General features: G+C 31.0%; 1 protein-coding gene across 3 annotated transcripts in view; it reads left to right on the forward strand.

Annotated features, from left to right (window-relative positions):
* LOC142329144 (mitochondrial inner membrane protein OXA1L-like) overlaps positions 1–5643 on the forward strand; it is a 39862-nt gene extending 34219 nt beyond the window's left edge. The window contains exons 12-13 of one of the 3 annotated variants that reach the window (XR_012757427.1): positions 279–387; positions 5427–5643. The gene's annotated coding sequence lies outside the window, so the exon portion shown is untranslated. The remainder of the gene's footprint in view (positions 1–278; positions 388–5426) is intronic. The other 2 variants (XR_012757429.1, XR_012757428.1) reach the window with 2 other exon arrangements.
* Positions 5644–16553: the final 10910 nt, after the last annotated feature.

Consider the following 16553-nt stretch of genomic DNA (forward strand, 5'->3'; position numbering starts at 1 on the left):
CTTTATATCTAGAGTACTGTTTTGTTGAATTTGTGAATATTTCATTGTACTTTTGACTAGACTGTGGAAAATCAACTAACATGTTATATCTGCAGTGTGGGGTAGGGAAAACTTCCCTGTTTTTGTTTTAAATGAAACAGAATTATATAATTAATATTTTTGTAATGGTCAGTGACCACTGTTTACTGCAACTAAAGCTTGCTTCACTTCATCCTAATCTAGATGAAAGCTTACAGTTAATACTGAAAACAATTGGTGTTTTTTTTTTTTTTTTTCAGTTGGTTATTTCTTTATGATAAACCATAATGAAGTTATTATTTTATTAGCATTATTGAAATCATTTCTGTTTGACTTTTCCTCGTTTTTAGAAGCCATCACATGCTGAAGGTAATTGAAATTTAAAAAAAATAAAATAATTAGAAAAATGAGGTGTTTTATGAAAGAGAAAGATATTGTCATTTAAATTCAGAAAATTTGTTTGCTTATAGACATCTCTTATATTCTTGTATTAAATATACAATTGGCATTTTTTGTATTCTCCATAATTTTTAAAATCACTTCTGTGCATAATTTTTGAGTTTATGTTGTGAATTAATTATCTAAAGAAATAGTAATTAAAATTTTAACAACATATTCTTTCCATTGTGAAAGTAATATTACTTGTACAAGCAGTTTTGTCACATAATTATTTTTGACAGCCAACATTTTTTAGGGGTTGTTCACAAACCATAATAATAACTAAAAAAATAAATAATAATCCTAAAATTCACAGAATTAAAGAGTTTGAAGATTTAAAAAAATTTAAAATTCAAGTTATTTTTAAGATTTAATTCGAGTCTAAATAATAAATTAATAAGCCTCTACTTAATTTCAATTTTAAATTTTTATGTACATAAAAAGTAATACTTGTGTCTTCATTTAATTGAGGTATTGTATTTCCCTTTCTTTTTCCTGTTTAGTCTCTGGGAATTACCATCAGGTATTACTTCAGAGGATGATGTGTATGAGTGTAAGTGAAGTGTAGTCATGTACAGTCTCAGGTCAACCATTTCTGAGATATGTGGTTAATTGAAATCCAACCACCAAAGAACACCAGTATCCACGATCTAGTATTCAAATCCGTATAAAAGTAACTGCCTTTACTAGGTCTTGAACGCTGGAACTCTCAACTTCCAAAACAGCTGATTTGCGAAGACACATTCACCATTAGACCAACCCAGTGGGTTATTGGCATTTCCCTGTTCAGTGCCAATTACACATTTTATTCCTGCAATCTCCTTCAAATCATCTTCGTGCATTAATTTTGCCTTCCTCTTTTCCTTTTCTCATAGAAAGGTTTTCAAGATGTAATTTGTTTTGTCCACCTCTTATCTTCCAGGCAACCAACCTATTTCCTCTTCAATTTTTTGATTACTTTAGCCACATCTGTCTCCAGTTATTGTTGTACTTGGTCACATTTAGCTGTATTTTTACTTTCAGACCAAGGATGTTTCTTTTCATTGATCGTTGGATAACTTTCATAATTTGTATGGATTTCTTCGGTAAGGTAAGCTGCCCAACCTTGTTTTTCCAATTCGTTCATCATTTTTTGTAAAGTTTCAGGAGGTGAAGCAAATAGGACCAGATCATCTGTGATCCTTAGATTTTTCAATCTTCTACTACTGATACTGATTGGAAATATTTTTCTTACTTTTTCAGTTTTTTAAATACTTCCTCCAAGAGTGAATTAAACAGTCAGTAATAAAAAATACCTTCCTGTCTATTTTAAAACATGAACTGATGTAGTTTTCACTATTTTGGCTTTACTAGATGTATATATATTTTCTTATTAAATTGATTTATTTAGGAGGCATGTTTAGGGAACTTATCGCATTGTATAGGAATTGGTGGTTTATGGAATCAAAAATATTAGAATAATCAATGAATGTTATGTATATCTATATTTAAAATTCTATTGCTTTTTTGATAACTGTTTATTAGATCACTTGGATATGATATATTTTAGAGAAACTTAAAGAAAATCCTGCCTGTTCCAGTGATTGAGCTTTTTCCAATTCATGTTTAATTTCTTTTTAGAATTATTTTTCATAAATATCTTGCTTATGGCAGAAGTAAGAGGTTATTGGTGTGTAATTATTTAAATATTGAGTATCTCCTTTCTGTGGTTAAAAATATCAGATAATAACCATGAATGTGATATTTCTTCTGCTTCTAATATCCTGTTGAACAGTTGTGTTCACAAATTTTTAAGTATCTAGTAGGATGTTTACATCACCTTATTAGCAATGGCATCTCTTATTGATTTTTTTATTTTTTTTAGTTCTTTTACGATGGCTTCCACTTCACTCTAATCTAGACATTATGCCAGTATAGTAATGAGTGAATTGCATTTTTCCATGTTTTTTTCCTTAAAATATCTGATATTTCTCTGCCGTGAAATAAAAAATAATAACAAAATCTGTTATTTAGGAGAATAAGGAAATTCTTCAATAGCTCTTAAAAGTATGGGAAAGTACTTTTCCTCAGTTTTGAATTTCTTTAATGTCAGTTAGAATTGGAAATCAGTGTTTCAGGTTCTAGAATCCTCACATTTGGGCTTCAAAGTTGGTTTTTTTTATTGTGGAGTAAGATGAACTGAGCATAGTAATAAAATACCAGGATAACTTCTGTTTTTAGAATCAAGAGTCAAACAATATATATTTTATTGTGATATTTGATTAAAATTATACCTGTTGAATGAGATCTGCTTCTTAACTGACACTTGCATTGTTGATCATAATAGGTGTTACTAGTTAATAGTGATTTCATAATTTTAATATCCATTATCAAATATTTACTATTTCCCAAAAAAAAATAGTTTACTCATGTATCTCGAGATATTGGTGTCCAGGTATCTTTGCATTCAACCTGATTGATACACTTATAGGCTGTATTAATTTTTAATATTTATGTATGAAATAAAAGATACAATAAATGAAATCAAAACATTTAACTAGCATAATAAAATGTTATTATGCGTGTAATAAATAAGTTATGGCACAGATTTATTTCATTGTCATTTGAGCTCTGAAAATTTTATTACACATAATTTTTAGAAGGTTAATTTATTGTCTTTCAGCTGATTATTAAATTTTAATAGAAATTTACATACTGTTATTTTTTACTATAAATTAAAACTTTGAAAATAATGTTTATAAATTTGTGGATGGTTAATCCATATCAGCTTTTTTCATTGTATATTTCTTATATATATATATTTATAAATGTAGCTTTTCTTTTTAGTAATGCTAAGTTTTAACATCCATTAATTACTTCATTTATGTATTAATGTTTTAATTTCCATAGAAGTTGTATTTATTTTTCTTTTTATATCTGTATGTTAAAATCCAAGGTAAATACAATTTGTTTTCATGATGTCATATTAAAAGTAAGTATTAGAATACAGGCAGGATTCATAGCTCTGTCTTATGACCTCACAAGGTCATAGATAGATCAGTGACCTTGAAACTTTACTACCAGTAAATTCTTTAGTGTGTATTATCTCAGTCTGTACTATCCTTTTCTAATTTATTCTTTTTCTCTTTCTTTCTGGTGGTCTTTAATTTCCTCTTCTCTCCTTCCCATTACATAAAAGATGCTTGCAAGTCTTGTCCATTCTATTTTTAAGTTTCTGCAGCAATATTAAAAACATTCAATTCATTTGTTTTAAATTAAATGATGTAATGATTAATGTTTTTTTTGATACATTATTAAAGTATTAACTCATGTTTTTCTGATCTTCATAACAATATAAAGCATTATAAATTGTTATTGTAATAGCAATATAATAATTACAATAATATATTATAATTATAATTGCCGTTATAAAATGCATTCTTTTTTAGCTATTCCAACTGTTAAAAAAGGTTTTACTGAATTATTAACTTATATTCTCCTCTTTTTTAAAAATATATATTCTTACATTGTTGTACTACTACATTAAACTACAGGTGTACACAATAAAATGATATTTTATTTATAAGTAATGGCTAAGAAATTTCAAACAGTAAATTAATCTCATTTTTATGATAAATACTATATTGAATATCTATATGATTTTGATTTACTTATATCAAATTTATATAAATTAATTAATGTTTGTTTACCAATCACATTTTATTTAAATTGATTAATAAATAAATAAATAATTTAAATTGAATAATTTAAATATTTTTACAAAAAAAAAGTGAGTGCACCTGCCCATCCATTAGACCATTCATATGAATATTATAATACCTTAAAAGTGACATTTCCATCATAATGACATTTTGTATTCAGCATTATCTCAGAACAAAATTTACCAGAATTTAGTATAACATATTTCTGTTTAAAATTTACATAGAGAATATTTTTATTTTTCACTGTCCTTAGTTGCATAAAATTTGTTTTTTTTTTTTTTTTTTTTTTTTTTTTTATTTAATATGAATGTGCACCTTGATAGGAGTTTAGGACTAGCATACACCCAATTTTTTTAGCTGAAGCATTAATTTGTTTTCTGCATAACCTGTAAATTTTTTTAAAATTAATATTAAGTTGTTTTATCTTTTATTTGAGTATTTATTAAAAACGAATATTGATTTTTACTTTTTGAAATATATGTAACATGTAGGTGTGAGTCCTAAGTTTAAGATTATAAATATTTCACTCCATTCAAAGAGGTTCAGATTATTAATGCACAGGAAAGTAGGTAACACAAGTTTTAAAAAAAGGAAATTAATATTTCTTCAATTATAAAGTTTTCTGAAATCAGTTGCCAACAATTTACAAATCTGTAATCTGGCACCGATTTCGTAACATCAAAATTTAAAGATCTGAGAAAGTATTTTACTTTTAGTATACTTTTTTGTGGTTTGTATTTTTTTTTAACAGAAAATCAATTTATTGGAACATTTTATTTTTATTTAAAATATGATTAGTCCTACAAAAAGAGGCTGCTCATATGAAAAAATTTATTTGCTGAAAACTCAGAAGATAATTGACCTGTGACTTAAAAAAATTTTAAAAATATGAGAAAAATTTAACATTTTTTCTACTATTCAAGAATGTATAAATTCCAGGTAACTAAATAGTTGCATGAAAAATGAGCCAATGGCTTGGCTCAGTTTAATAGATGAGTGTCTATCAAGTAAGACTGCCAAGCAATATTCTCTTATTGCCTCATTTCTATGCAAGAGATAATCACATTGTTTTATAGAACAGTGTTCAGACCATTCAGTGTTTAGATCATTACATAAAACATTAAGGAGTGTGAAAGTTAAATAATAACTGGAACTGCAGAATTATTTTTTTGTTTTATGATCTTACTGTGATGTCTTAAAAAATTAAAAATGTAAATTAAAAGAAAAATTCATTGATTATTCAACCATTCATTGTTATCTTCTTTGCAGGTGACACAACTATTGTCTATATAATGAAGATAACTATTTACGAAGAAATAAAAATTCTACGTTAGCAGCTCAAAAATATCATTCATTACATGTAATATCTAACTTTAAATATAGATAAAACTATTGCATTGTGCTTTTTGGATAAACATAATATTGCAATTCATGTGGGTAGAATTCCCTATATTGGTAATGATAGTATTTTTGATGCCCATAAAGCAAAATTTGTGAATGTTTGATTAAAAAGCAAATTTTCTTGAAATTATCAAATTACTTTTTTTTATATACCATTTTGTTCTGAAGTGCTTTGATAAAATACTAAGCTTGTCATCAATAAAAAATAATTATTATGTGTATGTATATTCCAAACAGAATATGATATCATCTTTTCATACTATTTCCTAAAGTCAAGGTAAGTTAGCACCCTCGAATATTAATTATATTGGCTGATAATAAGAACATTACAAATATTAACATATTTATTCTTGTGCGTATATTTATGAGTTTGCAATTTTTGCTGAAAAGAATTGTTACTTATTCTAAAAAAAAAAAAATAATATCCATTTCGACAAAACCAGACAGCAGATCTGTTTTTATATAACTCAACACAATAGTTTGGCTTACAAGAAAGAGCTTTATGCTTTCATTGCCAGTTTTAATAAATTACCAAATCATTTATTTTCAAATAATACTAATTGAGGAATTTAAAAAAAAAATAACCACTCTTTTACATCCTATTTAATGTGTACAAGGTCTGTTCAGAAAATAATTGAACTTTATTTTTTTAATCTTTATTATTAATTTTATAGATTATTGCTCCTTGCCCCTTCCTACTCTCCCTTATTCACACAGTTTTCCCAGCGTTTTTTTTCCACTTCATGAAGCAGTCCTGGATAGCTTCATTTGAAATGGCCTTAAGGTCTGTGACAAATTTGCTTTAATGTCATCAATAGTCTCAAAACGGCATGCTTTCATCATTGATTTTAATTTTGGAAATAAGAAAAAATTGCAAGGAGCCAGGTCTGGTGCGTAGGGAGGCTGAAGGTGAGCATTCATCTGATTTTTGGCACAAAACTGACAAATTGACTCAGCTGAGTGTGCAAGCGCATTGTTGTGGTGAAGGAACCTTGAGTTGTCTCGTCACAACTCTTGTCCCTTTTTGCAGATTTTTTCATGTAATCATTATAAAATGCCTTGATAGTAGTACGGTTCACTGTTGCACTTTGAGGCAAGAATTCACAATTCCATTAAAATTGAAAAAACAGAGAGCATCACTTTGGCACTGGATCGAGACTGACGTACTTTCTTGGGGCGCAGGCGTGTAGATCCTTTGCCAATCTATTGTGATTGAACTTTTATCTCAATGTTGTAGCCATAAACCCAGCTTTCATATCCCGTTATGATCCTTTGCATGAATGTCTCATTGTCATTGGCTTGTTCAAGAAGTTGCCGACAAATGACCACTCGGTGTTCTTGGTGCTGTTTGGTCATCAAACAAGGAACAAACTTTGCTGCAACTCGATGTATGTTCAATTTTTCAGTCAAAATGTCATGGCACGATCCAATTGAGATGCTAATCTCTTCTGAAAGTTCTCTGACAGTCAGTCAGTGATTTGCACGCACCAGATTGTTGATTTTCTGAATGTGTGGGTGCCATCAGTTGAAGTCATCAGTTCAAAAGTTGAAACGTTTCTGTAAAAATTTTACCCAGTTTCACACAAAATTTTACGTTGTATCCTTGCTCCCGATAATCGCATTATAAAGATTACTACTAACACTTAAATATGTTGCACTCAGATAACAATAAACACAGAAACTAAATAAAATTTAGTTCATTATGCGCTGGTGTGCTGGCTCCTATGCTATCAGCTGGGGACTCCATGTGTGAAATGTGACGCTTTCTGCTGTGACGACGATCATCTGCACCCGACGTCTTTTAGGGGGGAGTCAAGACCAAAGTCCCGGTGGGGGATCCCCTTGGGGACCGCTCCATTTGAGGCACAAGGCACTAAAAAGACCGAGACTCGGCCCCTGGAGTGGCGATGAAGGTACTTAGTGGGCCAAATCAATAAAGATCGATTGAGTTCGAGTTACTATTTTACACTTTAAATATTATTAATTTATTTAATTCTACCGCTAACCTGTGACGTCTAGTTGACGACTACAACAACATTTTTTGGGGTGGGAGTGCGATTTAAATTTTTTTTTCCAATATTGTTACTTTTTAACTAACAAATGTATTTAAGAAGAATACGATTCGAGGCGAAATCTCGAGATGCTGAAAGTAACCTTGTCTACAGCCTCGCCCCCTTGATCTTTTAAGTTGAAAATTTAATGATTCCAATGCCTCATATGTAGAAGTAATCGGTTCATTAGTTATGGAGATATAAGTTGATTTAAAGTGCGACATCCAATACCGAACACATACACACGTACATACGAATATCCAGAAAATTTCCATCCGGTTTTTGGGTTTTTTGAGTTCATTAAGTGCCAAAACGTCAAGATCCGGTGAAAACCGCATATGTCCAAGTTGGACCTATTACAAAATACTTTCCCTACTATAGCTCTGCTATAGCGCTATCTTGACGGGAAAGTAAAAATTACTGTGTAGAACAATTGAGACAAATATACAGTTTTTCCCATTCGTGTTTTAATTTGTAATGTAGAAATAATAAGAGATTTAAAAAAAAATAAAAACAGAGTAACAATAAAAGACAAAAAAATAAAAATGTTAAAATTTTTTATGACATCTTATTGGCGAGAAATAATGAATTTCGCGGATTCGTTGCCGAGGGAAATATTTAGTTTGTACCTAAATAAACAACTAAAAATACTGATTAGAGGCTTTTGTGATGTAAAGTTGCTAGAAAGTACTTAATATTAAGTATGTTGATAGAATATAAATAAAAAGTCCCTATGCAAACTGTGAAAAAAATGTTTGTGGGAAAGACTTGTAAATAGGACAAGGTTAACTTTTTTTTTGTCTTCATTCATTTGACTGGTTTGATGCAGCCCTCCAAGATTCCCTATCTAGTGCTAGTCGTTTCATTTCAGTATACCCCCTACATCCTACATCCCTAACAATTTATTTTACATATTCCAAACGTGGCCTGCCTACACAATTTTTTCCTTCTACCTGTCCTTCCAATATTAAAGCGACTATTCCAGGATGTCTTAGTATGTGGCCTATAAGTCTGACTCTTCTTTTATTTTTCCAAATGCTTCATCAAATTTCTTCATCTATTTGCCGCAATACCTCTTCATTTGTCACTTTATCCACCCATCTTAACATTTAACATTCTCCTATAGCACCAGATTTTAAAAGCTTCTAATCTTTTCTTCTCAGATACTCCGATTGTCCAAGCTTCACTTCCATATAAAGCGACACTCCAAACACATACTTTCAAAAATTTTTTCCTGACATTTAAATTAATTTTTGATGTTAACAAATTATATTTCTGACTGAAGGCTCGTTTCGCTTGTGCTATTCGGCATTTTATATCGCTCCTGCTTCGTCAATCTTTAGTAATTCTACTTCCCAAATAGCAAACTTCTTCTACCTCCATAATCTTTTCTCCTTCTATTTTCACATTCATTGGTCCATCTTTGATATTTCTAATACATTTCATTACTTTTGTTTTGTATTTGTTTATTTTCATGCGATAGTTGTTGCGTATGACTTCATCTATGCCATTCATTGTTTCTTCTAAATCCTTTTTACTCTCGGCTAGAATTACTATATCATCAGCAAATCGTAGCATCTTTATATTTTTACCTTGTACTGTTAATCCGAATCTAAATTGTTCTTTAACATCATTAACTGCTAGTTCCATGTAAAGGTTAAAAAGTAACGGGGATAGGGAACATCCTTGGACTCCCTTTCTTATTACGGCTTCTTTCTTATGTTCTTCGATTATTACTGTTGCTGTTTGGTTCCTGTACATGTTAGCAATTGTTCTTCTATCTCTGTTTTTGAACCCTAATTTTTTTTAAATGCTGAACATTTTATTCCAGTCTACGTTATCGAATGCCTTTTCTAGGTCTATAAACGCCAAGTATGTTGGTTTGTTTTTCTTTAATCTTTCTTCTACTATTAATCTGAAGCCTAAAATTGCTTCCCTTGTCCCTATACTTTTCCTGAAACCAAATTGGTCTTCTCCTAACACTTCTTCCACTCTCTTCTCAATTCTTCTGTATAGAATTCTAGTTAAAATTTTTGATGCATGACTAGTTAAACTAATTGTTCTGTATTCTTCACATTTATCTGCTCCTGCTTTCTTTGGTATTATGACTATAACACTTTTTTTGAAGTCTGACGGAACTTACCCTATTTCATAAATATTACACACCAGCTTGTATAATCTATCAATCGCTTCCTCACCTGCACTGCGCAGTAATTCTACAGGTATTCCGTCTATTTCAGGAGCCTTTCTGCCATTTAAATATTTTAATGCTCTCTTAAATTCAGATCTCAGTATTGTTTCTCCCATTTCATCCTCCTCAACTTCCTCTGTAACGCCATTTTCTAATTCATTTCCTCCGTATAACTCTTCAATATATTCCACCCATCTATCGACTTTACCTTTCGTATTACATATTGGTGTACCATCTTTGTTTAACACATTATTAGATTTTAATTTATGTACCCCAAAATTTTCCTTAACTTTCCTGTATGCTCCGTCTATTTTACCAATGTTCATTTCTCTTTCCACTTCTGAACACTTTTCTTTAATCCACTCTTCTTTCGCTAGTTTGCACTTCCTGTTTATAGCATTTCTTAATTGTCGGTAGTTCCTTTTACTTTCTTCATCACTAACATTCTTATATTTTCTACGTTCATCCATCAGCTGCAATATATCGTCTGAAACCCAAGGTTTTCTACCAGTTCTCTTTGTTCCGCCTAAGTTGGCTTCTGCTGATTTAATAATTTCCTTTTTAACATTCTCCCATTCTTCTTCTAACCTCACCTCCTCTTCCTCAAGCTTCTCTAAAATTCCACCGATTCATCTGACACCTTTCCTTCAGGTTTTTAAATCCCAATTTACATTTCATTATCACCAAATTATGGTCGCTATCAATGTCTGCTCCAGGGTAAGTTTTGCAGTCAACGAGTTGATTCCTAAATCTTTGCTTAACCATGATATAATCTATCTGATACCTTGCAGTATCGCCTGGCTTTTTCCAAGTGTATATTCTTCTATTATGATTTTTAAATTGGGTGTTGGCAATTACTAAATCATACTTTGTGCGAAACTCTATAAGTCTGTCCCCTCTGTCATTCCTTTTGCCCAGCCCGTATTCACCTACTATATTTCCTTCCTTGCCCTTTCCAATGCTTGCATTCCAATCTCCAACTATTATTAAATTTTCATCTCCTTTTACGTGTTTAATTGCTTCATCAATCTCTTCGTATACACACTCTACCTCATCATCATCATGGGCGCTTGTAGGCATATAGACGTTAACAATCGTTGTCGGTTTAGATTTTGATTTTATCCTTATTACAATGATTCTATTGCTATGCGTTTTGAAATATTCTACTCTCTTCCCTATCTTCTTGTTCATTATGAAACCTACTCCTGCCTGCCCATTATTTGAAGCTGAGTTTATTATTCTAAAATCACCTGACCAAAAGTCGCCTTCCTCTTCCCACCGAACCTCACTAATTCCTACTACATCCACATTTATGCTATCCATTTTTCTTTTTAAATTTTCCAGCCTACCAACCTTTTTTAAACTTCTAACATTCCACGCTCCGACTCGTAGAATGTTATTTTTTAATTTTCTGGTGACCCCCTCCTTAGTAGTCCCCACCCGGAGATCCGAACGGGGGACTAGTTTACCTCCGGAATATTTTACCAAGGAAGGCGCCTCCATCATTGCTATATGAAAATGCAGAGAGCCACATTTTCTTGGAAAAAAAGCAGCTGTAGTTTTCCATTGCTTTCAGCTGGTTAAGGTTAACTTTAAAATATTAAAAGAAATTCTGAATTACTAACAGAGAAATTCAGTTAAAAAATTAGTGACACTAAATATGACTGAATAGAAAGTGATAAATTAGTTATTTGAACAGAAGTTAACAAAATTTTAATATTTGCAATAGGTGGACAAAATTGGGTACGCTTTCCATGTTTTTTCTTCTTTAATTAGATATTAAATGCAATTTTACAAGCATTTGCATCTACATAAGCATCTATCAATAAATTTTTTTCTTATCTTAACTTAATGTTGTATTATTGCTGCTAATGTAGTCTTTGACTTGTGCCCATTTTAATTCTATCGGGTTAAAATTGCAATAATATGGAAAAAGACGCTACACGACACAATTTTTTGATTTTGTGATTTCATCTACTTGATATGTAATGAATATATTCTTATTTAATTAATTCTACTATTTTTAAAAGTTCTACTTTAACATATCTTCGACGTACGCAGTTTTAATCATTTGGCAATTTTCGGTATTCCGGTCGAAGGAATTTTTTGAAGTATTTTGAATTTTTTTTAGTTCTCAGGCAATGGTACGGCGCATTATTCATTAGTATGACGGATCTTTATCAATAATTTTGACAGTTTTTTAAACCACAGCTTAAAATTGTTACCATTCATTTCATCGTGATACTCTTGGGAAAATCTGGAGCACCCATAAACCACCGTTGAAAACCCCATTTTCACTGCCAACGCGCGTTAGTATTAATCGTTTACCTATTCCAGGCGGAATTTTCATGCCAGTTGACAAACCATTCATAAAAAGGCCTTTTGTGCCTTTATCTCTTTATCCACCCGTACCTTTTCTTTTATATGTCCGGCATTTTACCCAAGTTTCATTTAAATAATAAACTAAAAAAAAATTACTCTTCACGAAATCGCTTTAAAAAAATAATATTTTCGCCTTCAATCAATAAAGAACTATTTTTTCTGGACATAAAACAAAAATGCATTGATTTTAAAACACGATATAATAATGGACTTCTATTAAAATTCGACAGTTCAGAATCGGTATTCACGGTGTTTAATATTTTGTTCAAGATAGGAAGCTTGTTATTGAAATAAAACGAATTGACTTTTTTTCTGATAGCGTTTTAGTAAAATTGTCCAACTTTTCAATCATTTTCACAAGCTTTCGAGAGTTTTTAGGGCCAACATGTTTACCATAAATTTTATGTATCTTTATTATATTATTGTTCTTTTGCTAACGATTGTTCCACTACTTGCTTTCCGAACAATGTCTCTGACTGCAGTTTCAGGGTTATCTTGTTTTAAGATACATTGCTAATTTTTTTTTTTTTGGAGCTATTTAAGGATTTTCCCGGTTTATGTTTCACGAAAGAATCGCACATCAAACCTGATTGGCACAAAAACACAGGGTAAATTAAATTTAATGAAAATAACAATTAATTATAAATTATAAATAATGAAACTTATAAAAATGAAGTATAAAACTGTATCAAGAGTAACACGATAACACAGATTCACTGAACTGAATAATTTTGTGAAGCATTACAAATGATATTATCATTTAAAATTCAAACAAAGACTCAACAAAATTTTTAATTTCTTATTATCGGAATGTCATGGCTCCAGACAAGTGATAGTTTACTGCACGTGGGAGTGACAGAATGATTCAACCAAAACTACCGAGATATTATTCATATATATTGAATTCATATTTATATCTGCTTCTATTTCCTGAGATGGACCTTAGATACGTGGATTAAACACATGAGATTGTAGACCACAAAAAATTAGGTGTTTTAAGTTAAGTATAATTATATTTACGTATCCCTAGTTGCATGAATAAATAAAAAATTAAAATGGTACTTATGAAATAGTATAAAATTGAATAAACATTTTTTAATATCTACATAAAAAATCATAGAGAAGATCTAGTCATGCATTACATTTTTACTTAAAGACTAGTTCAGTATCAGAAAGAGCAGTTGGTAGGAAGAGAGACAATCTCTCCCTCAGATTAATTGTAGAAGGTAGGTGTAAAAAGAGTAAAAACCACCTACATGGAATTTGTAAATCTGAAGAAGAGATTTGATCATTTTGAATTGAACAAAATGTTTAATACTTTAAAGAAAATTTGACTGAAATATATGGAAAGACAATTCATATAGTCTGTATAGAACTCTGATACCATTGAAAAGAGTTGAAGAATAATAAAGGAATTAGATAAGGATGGTAATGCATCTTTTTTTTGTTTTACAACTTCTGTATACAAGATTGGAAGAAAATGGTCTTCTGGCAAAAACCAAAAATGGTATAAAAAAAATTTTGAGTATCATAGGTTGTAGCTAAGAGAGAAATTCAATTAGAAAATAAATGACACTACTAAATATAACTGAAAAGAAAATAATGGATAAGATATTCAAGCAGAAGTTAACAGAATTTCAATATTTACACATCATAATTACAATAGATGAACAAAATAAGGTAGAGATCAAAAGAAGACTGGCTGAATAAGTAGAAAAAAGTTGCATCAAATATAGATCTACAAATTAAAAATATATTCTTAAAAATTATTATATGTATTTATTATTATTTTTTATGATCGCATAGGATCACTTTAGTCAGTCCATTATCTGAGTCTCTTCGATGGGACTGTTTGGGCCTTATGGTCCTCCCAGTACTTTTCCATATGTTCTGATCTTTGTGCCCTTTCTAGTATTGAAAATGTTCATGTTGTGAGTGTGAAGCGAGTGTTTTTATTCTTAATTTTCTCTTATCTGTGGTGTCTTCTGGTGTAAGGCCAATTTCCTTCAGATCCTCTCATATTTGTCCGATCCATCTGCTTCCTGTCTTGGTGTTTTTCGAGTCAAGATTGTGCTATAGTAACTGTTTCAGAAGTCTTGAATCTTGCATCCTCATGATATGTCAAAAGAATCCTAGTCTCCTCTTACACATAGTATCAGTGATGGGTTCTAACTATTTGTACATGACTTTTTTGGGCACAGTCCACCACTGCCCATCTATCTGGTACTTTTTACGACTATATCTGTAAAAAGTACTTTCAATTCTTCAGTAAAAATATTTCAATTATATCAGTAAAAATACTTTCAATTCTTCTTTCGATATTCTGGAGTCTGTCTGTCTTCAATTGTTTGTTCAGGTGGAAGGGTGTTTCTGCTCCACAAGTGGCTTCTGGTTTTATAACTGTATTGTAGTGTTTTATTTTTGTGTTTATTGGTAGGCACTTTTTATTGTAAGAGTACCAGGTTAATTTTTGAGTTTTAGCTAGTTTGTTTCTTCTTATTTGGATCAAGGTTTTTTCGTTTAGGTTGTTATTATTTAAATCGGGTAACTATTTTGGGTTACCTCCCCCCCATTTATGTATTCTATGCAATTTTACTACACAATATAATAAACATCAGAAGTAAAATAAACCCTATAATTTCAACATTTAAATTGGGGGGTTACTATTTTGATTTTATTACCATTTATGTTTACTTCTTTTAATCATGTTTGTTTTTGAGTCATAATTTCCATCTTTTCAAATGATATTTTGAGGCCAATTTTATTTGCAATGGTTTGAAATTCTAATATCTGTGATTAAGCTTTTTTGATGTCGTTTGCTAGCAGTGCCAAGTTTTCGGCCAAACCAAAACAGTTTGATTTGATTTTTTGGCCTATTTTTACTTTTCGGGGTATTTTTTAATCCATATCCTCATACCATTTCTAGTGCAGTTGAATAATAGCAGTGAGAGCCCATGCAACAAGACTGCACCAAGGTGCAGTCCTGTTTTGATCTCAAAAGGTTCTGAGAGCTGGTCTTTAAATTTTACCTTTGACTTAGTGTTTGTAAGGGTCAGTTTTATTAATTTTGTATGTCGTCCAAGGTGTCTTAGAATTTTTAGTAGGGATTCTCTGTGGATGCAGTCATAAGCTTTCTTGAAATCTACAGATATTATTACCATGTCTCTGTTTTTTTCCTGTTGTAATCCTTTATCAGCTTGGAAATCATGATCTGATCTGGACAGATCAGGCCCTACCAGAAGTCTAGTAGACTTCTTTTATCGTGGGAGGATTGATGTTTTCTGGTGGTTTGTTATTGGGGTGTTGGTGTTAAAGTTTAGAAGTTCTGTTGGTTCTTCGCAATTTAGGAGTTTGTTGAAATATTTAGCTGGAATTTTCACATTGTTCTTTATTGTAATGAGCCAGATTACTGTTTTCATTCTTTATTAGCAGAGTTGGGGGTTTGTATTTTTGGAGCTGATTTTTGAAGGTTTTGTAGTAGTCTCTCGACTGTGTTTTATTGAATTCTTCTTCTGTTGACTTCAGTGTGTCTTTATGGTGTTCCCTTTTTATTCTCATTAGAGTTCGAGTGGTTTATTTTCTTTGTTTTACTAGATTTTGGAAGGATGTTTCTGATTTTTGGGATTGGTGAAATAGCTATGCTTGATGTCTTTTCTCCACTTGTCATCACATTCGCTGTTCCACCATTGATGTTTTTTATGAGATTTTATTGGGGCTAATTCTTCTGTCATTTTTTGAAGGTTGTTGACTAGATCTTCAAGTTTATCCTGTTATTTTTTCAGTTGCTTTTTTATAATTTTCATTTTTAATTAATTGGGTAGGGTCCATTTTTCTTTTAGTTTTAAGGGCTTGGCTTTGTTTTTTCTTTGGGGAATAAATGTAATTTTTTCTGCTTTAGTGTGGGTTGTTTCCAATTTTTGAGGTTTTCTCTTGAAATATGTGATTTCAAGATTAGCTTGTGGTTTCTGCAGAGAACAATGAGTCTTTGTCTGTTTTTGTTTGTTTTCTTTTGAGCAGGCTATTTTCTGATGATGTCACGATATCGTCTTTTTGTGACTAGTTGAGCATTGAAATCTCCCAATTAATTGTTTAACATGGTTTTTGGGAATGTTATTTATAGTCAGGTCGAGTAGATCCCAGAACTTACACAGATTTGAATACTAGATCTTGGATACCGGTGTTCTTTGGTGGTTGGGTTCCATGTCACGATATCGTCTTTTTGTGACTAGTTGAGCATTGAAATCTCCCAATTAATTGTTTAACATGGTTTTTGGGAATGTTATTTATAGTCAGGTCGAGTAGATCCCAGAACTTACACAGATTTGAATACTAGATCTTGGATACCGGTTTTCTTTGGTGGTTGGGTTTCAA

The sequence above is a fragment of the Lycorma delicatula genome, chromosome 8 (assembly GCF_047948215.1).
Source record: "Lycorma delicatula isolate Av1 chromosome 8, ASM4794821v1, whole genome shotgun sequence".
NCBI classification, from domain to species: domain Eukaryota; kingdom Metazoa; phylum Arthropoda; class Insecta; order Hemiptera; family Fulgoridae; genus Lycorma; species Lycorma delicatula.